This window comes from Macaca thibetana, chromosome 4 (assembly GCF_024542745.1).
Source record: "Macaca thibetana thibetana isolate TM-01 chromosome 4, ASM2454274v1, whole genome shotgun sequence".
Taxonomy (NCBI): Eukaryota; Metazoa; Chordata; class Mammalia; order Primates; family Cercopithecidae; genus Macaca; species Macaca thibetana.
In genome coordinates this window covers 11,135,620-11,149,596 of record NC_065581.1, presented here as the reverse complement: position 1 = coordinate 11,149,596, position 13,977 = coordinate 11,135,620, and positions in this window count along the sequence as shown.

Below are 13,977 nucleotides of genomic sequence, written 5' to 3'. Positions count from 1 at the left end.
AGTTTGAATATTCATATAACAGTTTCCAAGCAACAGTGACAATATTACTACTAACAATTAGATACTGAATACCATTTGAGAATTTTTGGTAGTTCTTCTCATCAGTAGAATATATGATCTGAGATGTACAGTCAAATTACCATATCCTAAATTCACTTGCAATATCTTCCTCTTTATGACTCTTGCACCAACTTGATAGACAGGTTCATTTGTTTCCATCCATTTACCATTTTTATTGATTATTTTCACTCCTTTAAAGTTTAATTTTTGTATTTTAATTATGTTAAATATTTATAGGGTTTTATAACAAGATATTTTCACAGAGGTTCACTCCCATTCATGTCCCTTCTACCCTATTCCTACCCTCCCCATAAGTAAATATTTTATTAGTTTTTATTTAACCATCAACTTTTTTCTTTTTGAAAAGTACTCCAGTACAACCTAGGATAGAAATGGCAAGAGTTGACATTCTTTAGTTATTTCCATTTTCAAGGTAAAACTTTCAGTATTTCACCATTATGTATAGTGTTTTCTGAATCATTTTTGTAGTACTTTATCAGATTTTGAAAAATCTATTTTATTCCTGATTTGCTGAAAGTTTTTTTTGCTTAAAATGTTTAATGAAAAATAGGTGTCAATTTTTAGCAAATGTATCTTCCGTATCTGAGATGCTCATATGATTTTTTCCCTTTTTTTCCTTAATGTGGGGAATTACATTGATTGATTTTCAAATGTTAAACCAACCTTGCAATTATTTAAACCAAAATTGGCAGTATCATATTATCCTTTTTATATACCACTGGGTTCAATTTGCCAATATTTTGTCTAGAATTTTTGCATCCATGTCTACGAAAGAGACTGACTCAAGAATGCCCTTTTTTGCAATTTCCTTGACACATTGTGCTAGCTTCATAAAAAGAGTTTAGAATTGTTTCCTCCTTGCCCATTCCATTAATGTGAGCTAAACTGATTGAAGTATTAATCAAGCTTTTTATTGTAGCATATAGTTATGTTTTGTTCTTCAAACCAGTTTGACAATCTTGATATTTTACTTGGGACATTTTATGTATTTATATGGGGAGTATTTTATATATTTATCTCAGTAATATAAATATATAAACTACCTCAAGTAAAATATCAAGTAATGACTGATATATTTGGGTTCATTTATACTTATTATTTGTTGTATATTTAGCTCATGTTTTTCCTTCCCTTCTTGCTTTCTTTTGAATTATTAATAGTCTCTCCCTTTATTAGCTTTTCAATCATAAAATATTTTACTATATTTTAGTGCTTATGTTAGAGATTATAATATGAATCTTTGACTTACTACTGTTAAATACAAATTAGTACTTACACTTCCCCAAAATATGTTCATTCCTTAGGATACTTTTCTCCATTTGCCTCATGCTGTCTTTTGTTTTATGGCTGTCATATATTTCAATTCAACATTAATTCTAAACCACAATATCCAACATTATTGTTGGATAATGTTCTTTCCTCAGCACACTTTTCTCTATTTGCCCCATGCTGTCTTTTGTTTTATGGATGCTGTATATTTCAATTCAACATTAATTTTAAACCACAAAAGACATTATTATTGTTGGATAGTCAATAGTCACTTATATTTACTGATATATTTACTTTTTCTATTGAACTTTATTCCTTCCTACATCTCTGGATTTCCATCTGGGACCACATTCCTTGTGCCTAAAGAACCCCTTTAAAAAAAGAAGTACTGACTTTTTGGCATACAGTTCTATGAATTTTAATGCATGTATAAATTTGTATAAGCCCTACAACAATTGTGATGCAAAACACGAATAACTCCATTTAACATTTCTTCTAATAGAAGTTTATCGGTGACATAGACTCATATTACTATTAGTTTATGCTTTTCTGGAAATATCTTTATTTTGCTTTTATTTTGGAAGGATATTTTCACCAGATATAGAATTCTAGACTGGCTGTTGTCTCTCTTCTGCCTTTTAAAGGTGTCATTCCATCATTTAGTTTTCATCACTTCCATTGAGAAGTTAGTTATTAATCTTATCATTGCTTCCTTGAAGTAATGCATCTTTTTTCTCTACTTGCTTTTATGATTTTCTTGCCTTTAATTTTTATTAATTTGATTATAGTATGCCAAAGCGTCGTTTTTGTTGCCTTTATTTGGCTTTAGGTTCTTAGTAATTTTTTATTATATGACTCAATATTTTTTACCCCTTTTGGAAAATTCTTGTTTATTATCTCTACTAATATTGCTTCTGCCACATTCTTTTCTTCCTCCCTCCTTGAACTCCAATTACACAGGTTAGAAAGTTTCATATGATAGACCATGTCTCATATGTCTCCTATACACTTTTGTGTTTTCCATCCTTTTTTCTTTCTGTACTTCAGTTGAGATATTTTCTACTGACCTATCTCCAGCTCACCAGTCCTTTCTTTGGCTGTGACCAACTTGCTGTTAAACCACGTCTATTGAGTTCTCCTTTTTATTAACTGTATTTTTTTTCTTCGGTGCTAGAATTTCTACTTGCTTTTTTAAAAATATAGATTCCAGATTAGCTGGTGGAGTTGACCCCCTGCAGAGGTCATGTTTAGGTAGCAAGGGGGGTTTTTAGTTCATAATTTTCATTTTTTTTTTCTTTTGAGATGGAGTTTCACTCGTCACCCAGGCTGGAATGCAATGGCGTGATCTTGGCTCACTGCAACCTCCGCCTCCTCAGTTCAAGCGATTCTCCTTTTTCAGCCTCCTGAGTAGCAGGGATTACCAGCACCTGCCACCACGCCCAGCTAATTTTTATGTTTTTAGACGAGATGGGGTGTTGCCATGTTGGCCAGGCTGGTCTTGAGCTCCTGACCTCAAGTGATCTGCCAGCTTTGGCCTCCTAAAGTGCTGGGATTACAGGCGTGAGCCACCATGCCCTGCCCCTAGTTCACGATTTTCTAGCTGCAGAGTAAAATACGAGTGCATGGGTAGAATCCGGATCCAGAAGAAGAGGAAGTGGTCAAGATTCTTCCAGGCCAGCTGGACCTGTGGCTGCCCAGAGGCCATGATGAACAATCTCAACAAGAGGAACCACCAGCTGAGAGTCAGGATATTGAAGCTGGACAAGAGAGAGGAGGAGGAGCACCTGTAGCTGAAGGTGAGGAGGAAACTGAACTGGAAGGTGACTGCCAGGAAATGGGTCTGGGAAAGAGTGGGAGTGAGTATGGAGATGGCCTCAGTGTGAAAAGGAAGATTCTGCCTAACCTACAGTGTACTAGAATTCTAGAAGGTGGTGGTGGATGGGCAGCTGTGATTTAAAAAGAAGACAAGCTGAGGCCACAAATGCTGTTGGTATATTGAAATTTTGACTTACTAAATTCTCTCAATAAAGCTTTACAGTTCTCTCTAAAAATATATACACATTCCAGTTCTCTAGTAAAATTCTTCATTTTGTAATTTCTTTTCTTGATCACAATAATTACAATTAAAGTCTGCATCTGATAGCTACAACAATCTGGGACACATGTGAGTATATTTCACCATGTTTTTTCTCTTGACCCTCTTTCTTGAATCCTACTAATTTTGAATTGAATGCTGATCACAGGGCCTAGAGGCTCTGGATGGAGTTACTTTCCTCTGAAGAAGGGTTACCCCATGGTCTGACAGGCTGCTGGAGTAAGGTCGGTTTATCTCAATCCAATCAAGGACTAAGATGAGGAAGGCTGGGTTGCAGTAAGGCTTGATTAGCCCTCATGCACTCCCTTTCCAATGGTCTCAACTGAAAGCCTAGCACATTTGCTAAATGCTACTTCCTTGAATCGCGTGAACCCGGGAGGCGGAGGTTGCAGTGAGCTGAGATTGTGCCACTGCACTCCAGCCTGGGCGATTGTGCGAGACTCCGTCTGAAAAAAAAAAAATAACAATAATAATAAAAATAATAAAATGCTATCTCCTTGTCAGTTCCCAAACTCTGTTTTTTTTAATCTCCATTACAACACAAGACTGCTAAAATTCCACTCTGCTTTCCAGTTGCTTTTCCCGGCTTGACTTTCACCCTACATGGCTAACACTACGCACTTCAGAGAGAAACCATCAGATGTCAGGGTCACTCCTCTGCACCTCTCTTCTTTGTGGAACCAAGACTTCTTGAACCTAGCTAATTTGGAAACCCCACACTCCAAGTTTTATCACCTCAGACCTGTAAGACTGTGAGGATTCTGCTGCTTTTCCTGCCCTTCCAAGTCTCTACCAAGCCTCTCTTCCTCTTTCTTCGTGCCAAGAATTAGCAAATGCCAAGCGGAAAAATCAGCTTTCAGAATGTTGGGCTCACTTCAGTGGGATTCTCTTCTCTCTGGTTTTGACCCTTCATCTCTGAGGTGTCTCAGCGACTCTCTGAAGACTTCAGACAGATCCCTTTCAATCGTATCTCTCTTTTTCTGTTGTTCTCAGTGGAAGCATCAGTTTTCTACTAACTATTCCATCATATCTAAAAATGGAAAGTGTCTTCTTGTTTCACTTTCTAGATATACTGTAGTTTTTATTCAACCCATTCTCTGCTGAAAAACATTTGGGTTGTTTTGCAGCCTTTTGCTATAACAGATAACGCCATAGAGTATAGCACCACATGTATGCATATATCGCCACTGGATATGTGAGATCAAATCCTGGAAGCATGATTGGTGGATCAAAGGGCACATACACATGTAATTTGCATATACTGATTTGCCAGTTTCCCATCATAAAATTTGTGCCATTTTATGTCCTCGCTTGCAGTGTATGAAAGGCCTTTTTTTTTTTTTAACCACAGCTTCACCAAAAATTTTACATTGTCAGGGAATTTTGTCAATTTGACAGATGAGACAGTGTCTCAGTAGTTTTGACATGCATTTTGTTTACTGTGCATGAGGGTGATTAGCATGTTTTTCTGTGAACTCTCTATTCATACTTTTGCCTTTTGTGTGTGTGTAGAAGAGAGTCCTTTTTGTCTCAATTTTTAGGAAATCATTATATTAAAGCATGTTAATATTTGGTAATAAAGGTTGCCAAATTTTTCCCAATTTGTAATTATCTTAGACTTTCCTTATGTTGTTTTTTTTTTTTTTTTTCAGTGTTGTCAAATTTATCAATCTCTTATCTCTAGTTTTTTTTAGTCATAGCTAGAAATCTCCACTCGGGTTAGAAAAATAAAATACATGTTTTCTTCTAGTTCTTATATGGATTTTGTTGTTGTTGTCGTTTTTCATTTAGACCTCCAACACATTTGTAAATTATCCTGGAGTGTATTTTAAGATACAATTTTATCTTTTTCTGTATAGCTATCCAGCTCCCCAAACCTTAATGTTTAACCTCTGACTTCGCTTGCTTTGTCATATGCTAAATTATCCTTATACATATATTTCTGTATATTCTATTCTGATCCACTGGTCTATAAGTCTTTTCCTGAGCCAGTATCCCACTGCTTTAATTTAGAGGATTTAAAATGTTTTACTACATTCTAATAGGATTAGCCACACGCTACATTACTGTTCTTTCCAATTATTTCTTGGTTATTCTCAGTTGTTTATTCTTTCATACAAACTTTTTAATCAACTTGTCTAGTTCCAGGAAAAAAGTATCTGAGAAGATTTTTATTAAGATTGCACTAAATTTATAACTATAAGATCTTTATCACGCTGAATTTTTCCTTCAAAAATAGTGTTTTTCAATTTGTTCAAAATTTTTAAGTCCTTCAAGAATGTATTAGTTTTCCTATTGTTCTAACTTTTTATGTCTAGGTATTTAAATTTTTATTATACATAGGGTGTTCTCTTCAAACTGCTTACTTGATATATATGAAAGCTATTGATTTCTGTATGCTTATTTTCTATGCTGCTACTTTACCTTATGGTTTTAGTACTTTTCCATTGATTCTTTTGGGTTTTCCAACTATACAGTTAAATTCTGAACAAAGACAGTTTGTCTCTTTCTTTCCAATTCTATGCTTCTAATTGTTTTCTCCTGTTTAATTGCATTAGCTAACATGTCAGTGCAATGTTCAACAATTGCAGAGATGGTGGACATCCTTGTCTTATTCCTGACTTTAGGAGAATGTTCCCTGAAGTGTCTGACATTTGAAGATTAAGTATGATGCTGGCTTTTGGATTGCTATGCACACATTTTACCATGTTGAAGTAGAGCTGTGCTATTTTTTAAATTGCGTGCTAGACACTTGGTTTTGAAAAATTATTTGTAGAAATAATTTGAGGCCTACAATGACGTATCTTGCTCCAGAGGGGATTCTTGTTGCTTACTCCGTAACCCCAGGAACACTATCAGCAATCTGGATTCGCCCTATTCTACTTTTAGAGTTTGAGATTTTCTAGGCCTGCAGATTCACCTGAAGAGAGGCTATGAGCCTTATAAAGACTCATTTCGTTATCTTCACCCTTCCTTCTTGGGCCAGCTCTTCAGCGCTCTACTCCCAAGACTTCTGCCCCTGGCAGGTTCCAGACCACAGCTTTTTCTCTCTGGCTCAAGGGGTTTTTTACACTGCAACTCTGTTCCAGTTGCCTTTTGAAGATCTGCAAATGTTCCCCAGGACAGAGAGAGCCTTAAATATGAGGCTCTCTCTCCTGATTTGTGTGTTCTCCCAGATCTTGCCCAGTAAATCCTTATGACCCTTTAGCTCTTCATGATTTTAAAACTTATCTATTGCATCTAGCTTTTACTAGTTATCATGAATGAGAGCTGGTATGAATTACCTAGTCCTCCACCGCCAAAACTAAACTCTTATATGGAGACAACTTTTAAAACCGATAAAGAGAAAAAAGAAAGCAAACAGACTTCTTGAAATCCTATTTTTTAATATGTAAACGATTTCCAGATGTGTCTAAACTACCTTTAGAAACAGGTGCTTCTCTAAAGACTGCTAACAGCACGAAATTCATACGACTAAGAAAATTAAATTTACTTCCATAAGAAGTCCTCCAAAGTAGCATAACTTTAGAGCCACACCTTACGTTTTACCCAATTTACATATTACCTAGGCTCTCCTTGACCTACCTTCTGGCACAGGAAATGTTATTCTTTTTATAAAAAATTGAACTCTTTCTTTACCACATGTGAAGCTATCAATACCTATGAAAAGAGGTGGTGGGTGGAGGAAGAAAGAAAATGTGAAGCTATTCTTTTGATTCTTATCTGTTACTAAGTAAATTTCCGCATGGCAATCACTGTTCTCACAACGCAGGCAAAATAAGTCAATAAACAAAAAAAAAAAAGAGAGAAGGAAACTACAACAAAAACAGCAGACCATAGTCTCCTACTGCAAACCATAGAGAAGTTGGATATAATGGCAGTTACTTTAATTGCAGTATTCATAATCCAGCTAAAAAAGAAAGAACGGCAGGTCACCAGCAGCCAGAATAAAGATAGAAATCAAACCCAGAGCAGTAAGAAGTAGACGCATCCCTGGTGCCTTGGATACTTCTGGTGTTCTCACCTACAGAAGAAAATGCTTGGTGTTTTTTTTATCATCCCAACAAATTCAATATGATGTAAGATCCTTTGCCTGGACTATACACTTTCATGGGACTCTGTCTTTAGGTTTCTCAATCTACTTTCTTTCATGCACGAAGTTCACTAAAAAGCCTTGCCTCATAGACTTAACAATACTTTAAATTAAACTCAAATGAACCGCTTTCGTTCCAGTTTAAAAAATCAACTGCTGGCCAGGCGAGGTGGCTCACACCTGTAATCCCAACACTTTGAAAGGCCGAGCTGGGCAGATGCCTGAGGTCAGGAGTTCGAGACCAGCCTGGCCAACATGGCAAAACCTCGTCTCTACCAAAATACAAAAATCTGCCAGGCCCAGTGGTGCACACCTGTAGTCCCAGCTATTTGGGAGGCTGAGGCACGAGAATCACTTGAACCCAGGAGGCAGAGGTTGTGGTGAGGCAACATGGCACCACTGCACTCCAGCCTGGGTGACAGAATGAGACTGTCTCAAAAAAAAAAAAAAAAAAAAGGCAACTACCCCAAAGATTACAGGCAGGAAGCTGGCTAAAACAATAATGGCAGTTACTTTCATTGCAGTATTCATAATCCAGCTAAAAAAGAAAGAACAGGAGTGACAGAAGCCAGAAGATAGATAGAAATCAAACCCAGAGCAGTGAGTAGAAGATGCATCCCCGGTGCCTTGTGGCTCACTACGACTGGCACTGATAAAAGCCCTAGGACCTGGCGTATTAGCTCACATGGACCTCCAAACTGCAGAAGACAAAGAAATTGGACCAAGCCCTGGCAGGCATCCCTGAGCCTTGTTTATGAAAGGTCAACTAGAAATGTCTGCACACTTGCCCAGGAAACAAAAGAAATGTGGCCATCTGTGCAGTGACTAGAATACGGGGAAAATCATCCCGTCTAAAATAAACATGCCAGGCATCTGCCATATGTGGATGTGAAAGAACATAAATGCAGGGCACTATCTTATAAAAACAAACTCAAAATACTTAAATATGAAAGACATTAAAATCCTGCCAGAAAATCTATACAAGTATGAATTGACTACAAAGGTGGCAGAGATTTTCTTAAGACTACAAACCCAAGAGCTGTTTAATAAATACCAACAGTATATTTGACTCTATAAAGACATCTGCCAGGCGCGGTGTCCCATGCCTGTAAGCCCAGCACTTTGGAAGGGTGCAGCGGGTGGATTACTTGAGGCCAGGAGTTCAAGACCAGCCTGACAAACACGGTAAAACTCCACCTCTATTAAATATAAAAAATTACCCCGGTATGGTGGTGGTTGCCTGTAGTCCCAGATACTTGGGAGGCTGAGGCATAAGAATCACTTAAACCCAGGAAGCAGAGGTTGCAGTGAGCGGAGACTGAGCCACTGCACGCCAGCCTGGGCAACAGCGAAACTATCTCAAAACAAAAAACAAAACCAACGCAGAACAAAGAAACCAGGGAACACGTCGGTATAGCTCAAGAAATCTCAGCTCTTAAATACGCCACAATGATAATGACTAGTAATTCAGGTGAACAAAAATATTCAACCCCAATCACAAGAAGGTCGGATAGGATGAAATATTTAATACCTCCTGAATTCCTGGTGTTGAGAAGCAAACAGTGTCTTCAAATTTTGTTCAAAACTTTGTTGAAAGAAAACCAAGGGTGGGTGGGAAAAAAGAGAAACAGGAAAAGAAAAACTAAATGAAGAAAAAAGAAAGGTCCACCCATGACAGACTTTTTAGAAGCAGGGAACAGCAACCAACAGGCTGACTTAAGCACGAAAGGGGTTTATTAGAATACTGGACCAGGCCTGGGGATTCATGCCTATGATAGCCGCATTTTGGGAAGCTGAAGTAGCTGGATCACGAGACCAAGAGTTTCAAACCAGCCTGAGCAATATGGTGAAACCCCCTCTACACTAAAAATATGGAAACTACCTGGGCATGGCGGCACGTGCTTGTTGTAGTCCCATCTACTCTGGAAAGCTGTATACAGAAATATCACTCAAATCTGAAAGGCAGAGGTTGCAGTGAGCTGAAGTCACCACTGCTCTCCAGCCCTGGGCAACAGGAGTGACTGTCTCAATAGAAAAAAAAAAAAAAAAATAGATCATCATGTATTTGAATATAGTCAAGACAAGCACTAGCGATGGGTCCGGAATTGGGGGACTTCTGATCTTGCTGACTTCGAGAATAAAGTTACGGCCCTTTGCAGTGAGTGTTACAGTTAAAGATGGTATGTCTGAAACTTCTTCCTTTTAGTGGCTCACGTGGTCTACACTGGATTTAAAAGCAAACCTACAAACCTTCCCGGTGACTATTGCAGCTCTACAACCCAGCACGACTCCGCATTTCCTCCTTCCGTCGCGGTAAGTTTGTACCCTTGCTAGTTTGAAGAATGAAACTTCCGACCCCTACCCAAGAGTATTACAGCTCTCAAAAACAGCACACCTATCAGCGGATTAGTGGTCTTACTAGCTTCAATACAACACTGTGTTCCTGTCTATGATGTCTACGAATACTACAGTTAATGAAAAAAAATCCTACACTTACCTAACCAGTACCAAAACTTACCACAAAAACACACACACACAACTCCCACACTACTGAAAACTACCCACACAGGTTGGTCCTGGTTGCTGCTGGCGGCCTGCTTTTATCCTCTTATCTGGCCCCACCCACATCCTGCTGATTGGTCCATTTTACAGAGAGTTGATTGGTCCATTTTACAGGGAGCTGATTGGTCCATTTTACAGAGAGTTGATTGGTCCATTTTACAGAGAGTTGACTGGTCCATTTTGACAGGTTGCTGATTGGTGCATTTACAATCCCTGAGCTAGATACAGAGTGCTGATTGGTGCATTTACAATCCTCCAGCTACATATAAAAGTTCTCCAAGTCCCCACTACATTGACTAGACACAGAGCACTGATTGGTATCTTTAGAAACTTTGAGTTAGACAGAGTGCTGATTGGTGTGTTTACTAAACCTTGAGCTAGACACAGAGTGCTGATTGGTGTATTTACAATGCTTTAGCTAGACATAAAGGTTCTCCAAGTCCCCAGTAGACTCAAAAGTGCAGCTAGTTCTGCTCAGTGGCTACTCTCCAGGGCTGTGGGTGTAGCTGCTTGCCAGACCAGCGCGCGGCTCCTGCGCTTCTCAGCCTTTGGGGGGTCGATGGGACCGCAGGCACAGCAGAGGAGGGGGCGGCCCCCGTGGCGGAGGCTCGGGCTGCGCGGGAGTCCACCGCCGGTTGGGCGGGCTGGGGCATTGCGGGCTGCACTAGCCCTGCCCCACGGGGAGGTGGCTGAGGCCCGACGAGAATTCGAGCACGGTGTGGTGTGGGTAGGCTGGCGGTGCTGGGGTACTCGGCGCACCTCCCGCAGCTGCTGGCCGGTGTGCTAAACCACTCACTGCCCTGGGCCAGCCACGCTGGCCGCTCCGAGTGCTGTCCGCCAAGCCCGCGCCCGCCCGGAACTCGCGCTGACCCGTGAGCGCCGCGCTCAGCTCCGTTCCCACCCGCACCTCTGCCTCCACACCTCCTCGCAAGCAGAGGGAGCCGGCTCTGGCCTCGGTCAGCCCAAAGAGGGGCTCTCACAGTGCGGTGGTGGGATGAAGAGCTCCTCAAGCATCCCCGCAGTGGACGCCAAGGCCGACGCGGCGCTGAGAGCCAGGGCTGCTAGTCACCTTTCAGTAGGACCAATACCATGGTCAGTGCGCGGAGCTGGCCTGTTGATAACAGGACAACCCTTGCCTCCTGCACTGCTCACGCCACGTCAGCATACACGTGACCCTAGAACACCTCGGGGTGGGCAACTTAAGCCATTGCAGCTGCCACTGCAGATCCAGAGCAACGTTTCTGTCGCAGCCTCCTGGGGCTATGAGCTTCTACTCTCTCAACCATGGCTGGGAACATGGCTGTAGGGACGAGGTGATGTGCTGGCACCATCGCTGCAGTGCAGGGAGGGAGAGAAACCAAGGTCTGGAGTTTTATTTATTTTATCTTTATCTTTTTTTTTTTTTGTTTTTTTTTGAGACAGAGTCTAGCTCTGTTGCTCAGGCTGGAGTGCAGTGGCGCGATCTTGGTTCACTACAATCTCTACCTCCCAGGTTCAAGCAATTCCAAGTAGCTGGGATTACAGGTGCGTGCCACAATGCCCAGCTATTTTTTTTTTAATTGGATTTTCAGTAGAGATGGGGTTTCACAATGTTGGTCAGGCTGGTGTTGAGCACCTGACCTTGTGATCCACCCCACCTTGGCCTAATTTTCTTTTACTGAGAGAGACGGACTTGGCCTCCCAAGACACTTGGGGGGGTAGACACATGCATTTCCTCAAGCGATTGTCCACTGAACCACCCCAAAAAATTGACATAGGTCCACTATAACATGAAAATAATTTAAATAAGAAATTGCCGGGCGCGGTGGCTCAAGCCTGTAATCCCAGCACTTTGGGAGGCCGAGACGGGCGGATCACGAGGTCAGGAGATCGAGACCATCCTGGCTAACACGGTGAAACCCCGTCTCTACTAAAAAATACAAAAAACTAGCCGGGCGAGGTGGCGGGTGCCTGTAGTCCCAGCTACTCGGGAGGCTGAGGCAGGAGAATGGCGGGAACCCGGGAGGCGGAGCTTGCAGTGAGCTGAGATCCGGCCACAGCACTCCAGCCTGGATGACAGAGCGAGACTCCGTCTCAAAAAAAAAAAAAAAAAAAAAAAAAAAAAATTAACTTCATGTAGAGAAGAAGGTGAAATAAGGGTAACTTAAGACAGAAGATAGGAAAAGAGAGAGGTGCAGGGTGGTATTTGTTACCTAGGACTGCAGTAGCAAGGTACCACACACTTGGTGGCTTAGAACAACAGAAGCTTGGCTAGGTGCGGTGGCTCAGGCTTGTAGTCCCAACACTTTGGGAGGCCAAGGCAGGCAGATCACCTGAGGTTGGGAGTGCAAGAACATCCTGACCAACATGCAGAAAACCCGTCTCTACTAAAAATGCCAAAAAAAATTAGCCAGTGGTGGTGGCACATGCCTGTAATCCTAGCTACTTGGGAGGCTGAGGCAGGAGAATCTCTTGACCTTGGGAGGCACAAGTTGCAGTGAGCCGAGATTGCACCATTGCACTCCAGCCTGGGCAACAAGAGCAAAACTCCGTGTCAAAAAAAAAAAAAAAAAAAAAAAAAAACCCAGAATCTTATGCTTTCACTATCTGGAGGCCAGAAGTCTGAAATCTTGGGCAGTCTGTGGCCTTCCTCAATTTGTCAACGTCTCCATCCTCATATGGTGTTGCTGCTCTGGGGCTTTGAATTTCCCTGTTCTTACAAGGACACTAGTCATTGGATTAGGGCCCACCCTAATTCAGTATAACCTCATCTTAATGTGATTACATCTGCAAAGACCCCATTTCCAAATAAGGTCACAGTCACAGGTTCCAGGTAGACATGAATTTTGGAAGGACACTACTCAAGCCAGCACAAGGGGTAAAGAAAGGGTAGTAATCACCTGCAGGGACACACGTTGAAAATACAGCTTCTTAGTCCAGACCTCCCAAGATTCTGATTCAGTGGATTTCAGTAAGAAAATGCCAAGACTCTGCACTTAGCAAGCACGCAGGTGATTCCGCATGCTGAGAACAATTGTCTAGAAGGAGGGACAAGTGAAAGATCTCCTGGAGGTGCCAACAGAAGGCCACAGGATCACAGGGGTCCAGGGAAGGCTGCATGGAAGAGGTGGCCTTTGAGTTAAAGGTGAGAGGACATCACGCAAGGTGACTGGCATTTGCAGCAGCACAGGGCAGGACTGATGGATGGATGGTGTGGGCTAGGAAGGAACCAGGCTGGAAAATAGGCCAGGGCCCTGGGCTTCTTTCTGTGTTTCATTTTTTGGTCTGGAGAGGAGCAGAGGACTTGTTTCTACATGTAATCACTAACGAGTATGAGTTAACCTTACAACACTCAGTGCAAGATCTGTTATGTATTTGGGTTTGTTTTGTTTCTCAATCAAATTAAATGTGACTCTGAGTCTACTTACCAGGGTTAGTGAGACATTCAATATTAGTCATCATTGGCAACATATCTCTCCCTCCCTAAGAGCCTAAAGGGTCCACCACAATCCAGAAAACTTAGCAACAGCCTGTGCCCTTCAGGTCGTCAGCGCTGTCACTGAGATGCGCATCATCCAGCCCTATGGGGCCCATCTTACTGCTCACAGCATTGCTCCCTGGGTCCAAGGTGGCCACAGAAAACATGGCTACAGTTTCCAAAGCCAGAGCTTAGCATTCAGATCCCGAGTATCTGCAGGCCACCCTCACTAGAGACCTACCACCTGCCAGACTATGTGGACATGGGGTGCAGGTTTCTCCTATTAACCTCTGGGAATCCAACCACAATGCCCACAGGCCACTTGCTCTTGTTAAATGCACCTTTCTTCCAAACCCTTTGCAAGTCCTCCCTGTTGGACAATCCAGATCTAGAACCCCAGTGAGTCAAAACCTGTTGAGT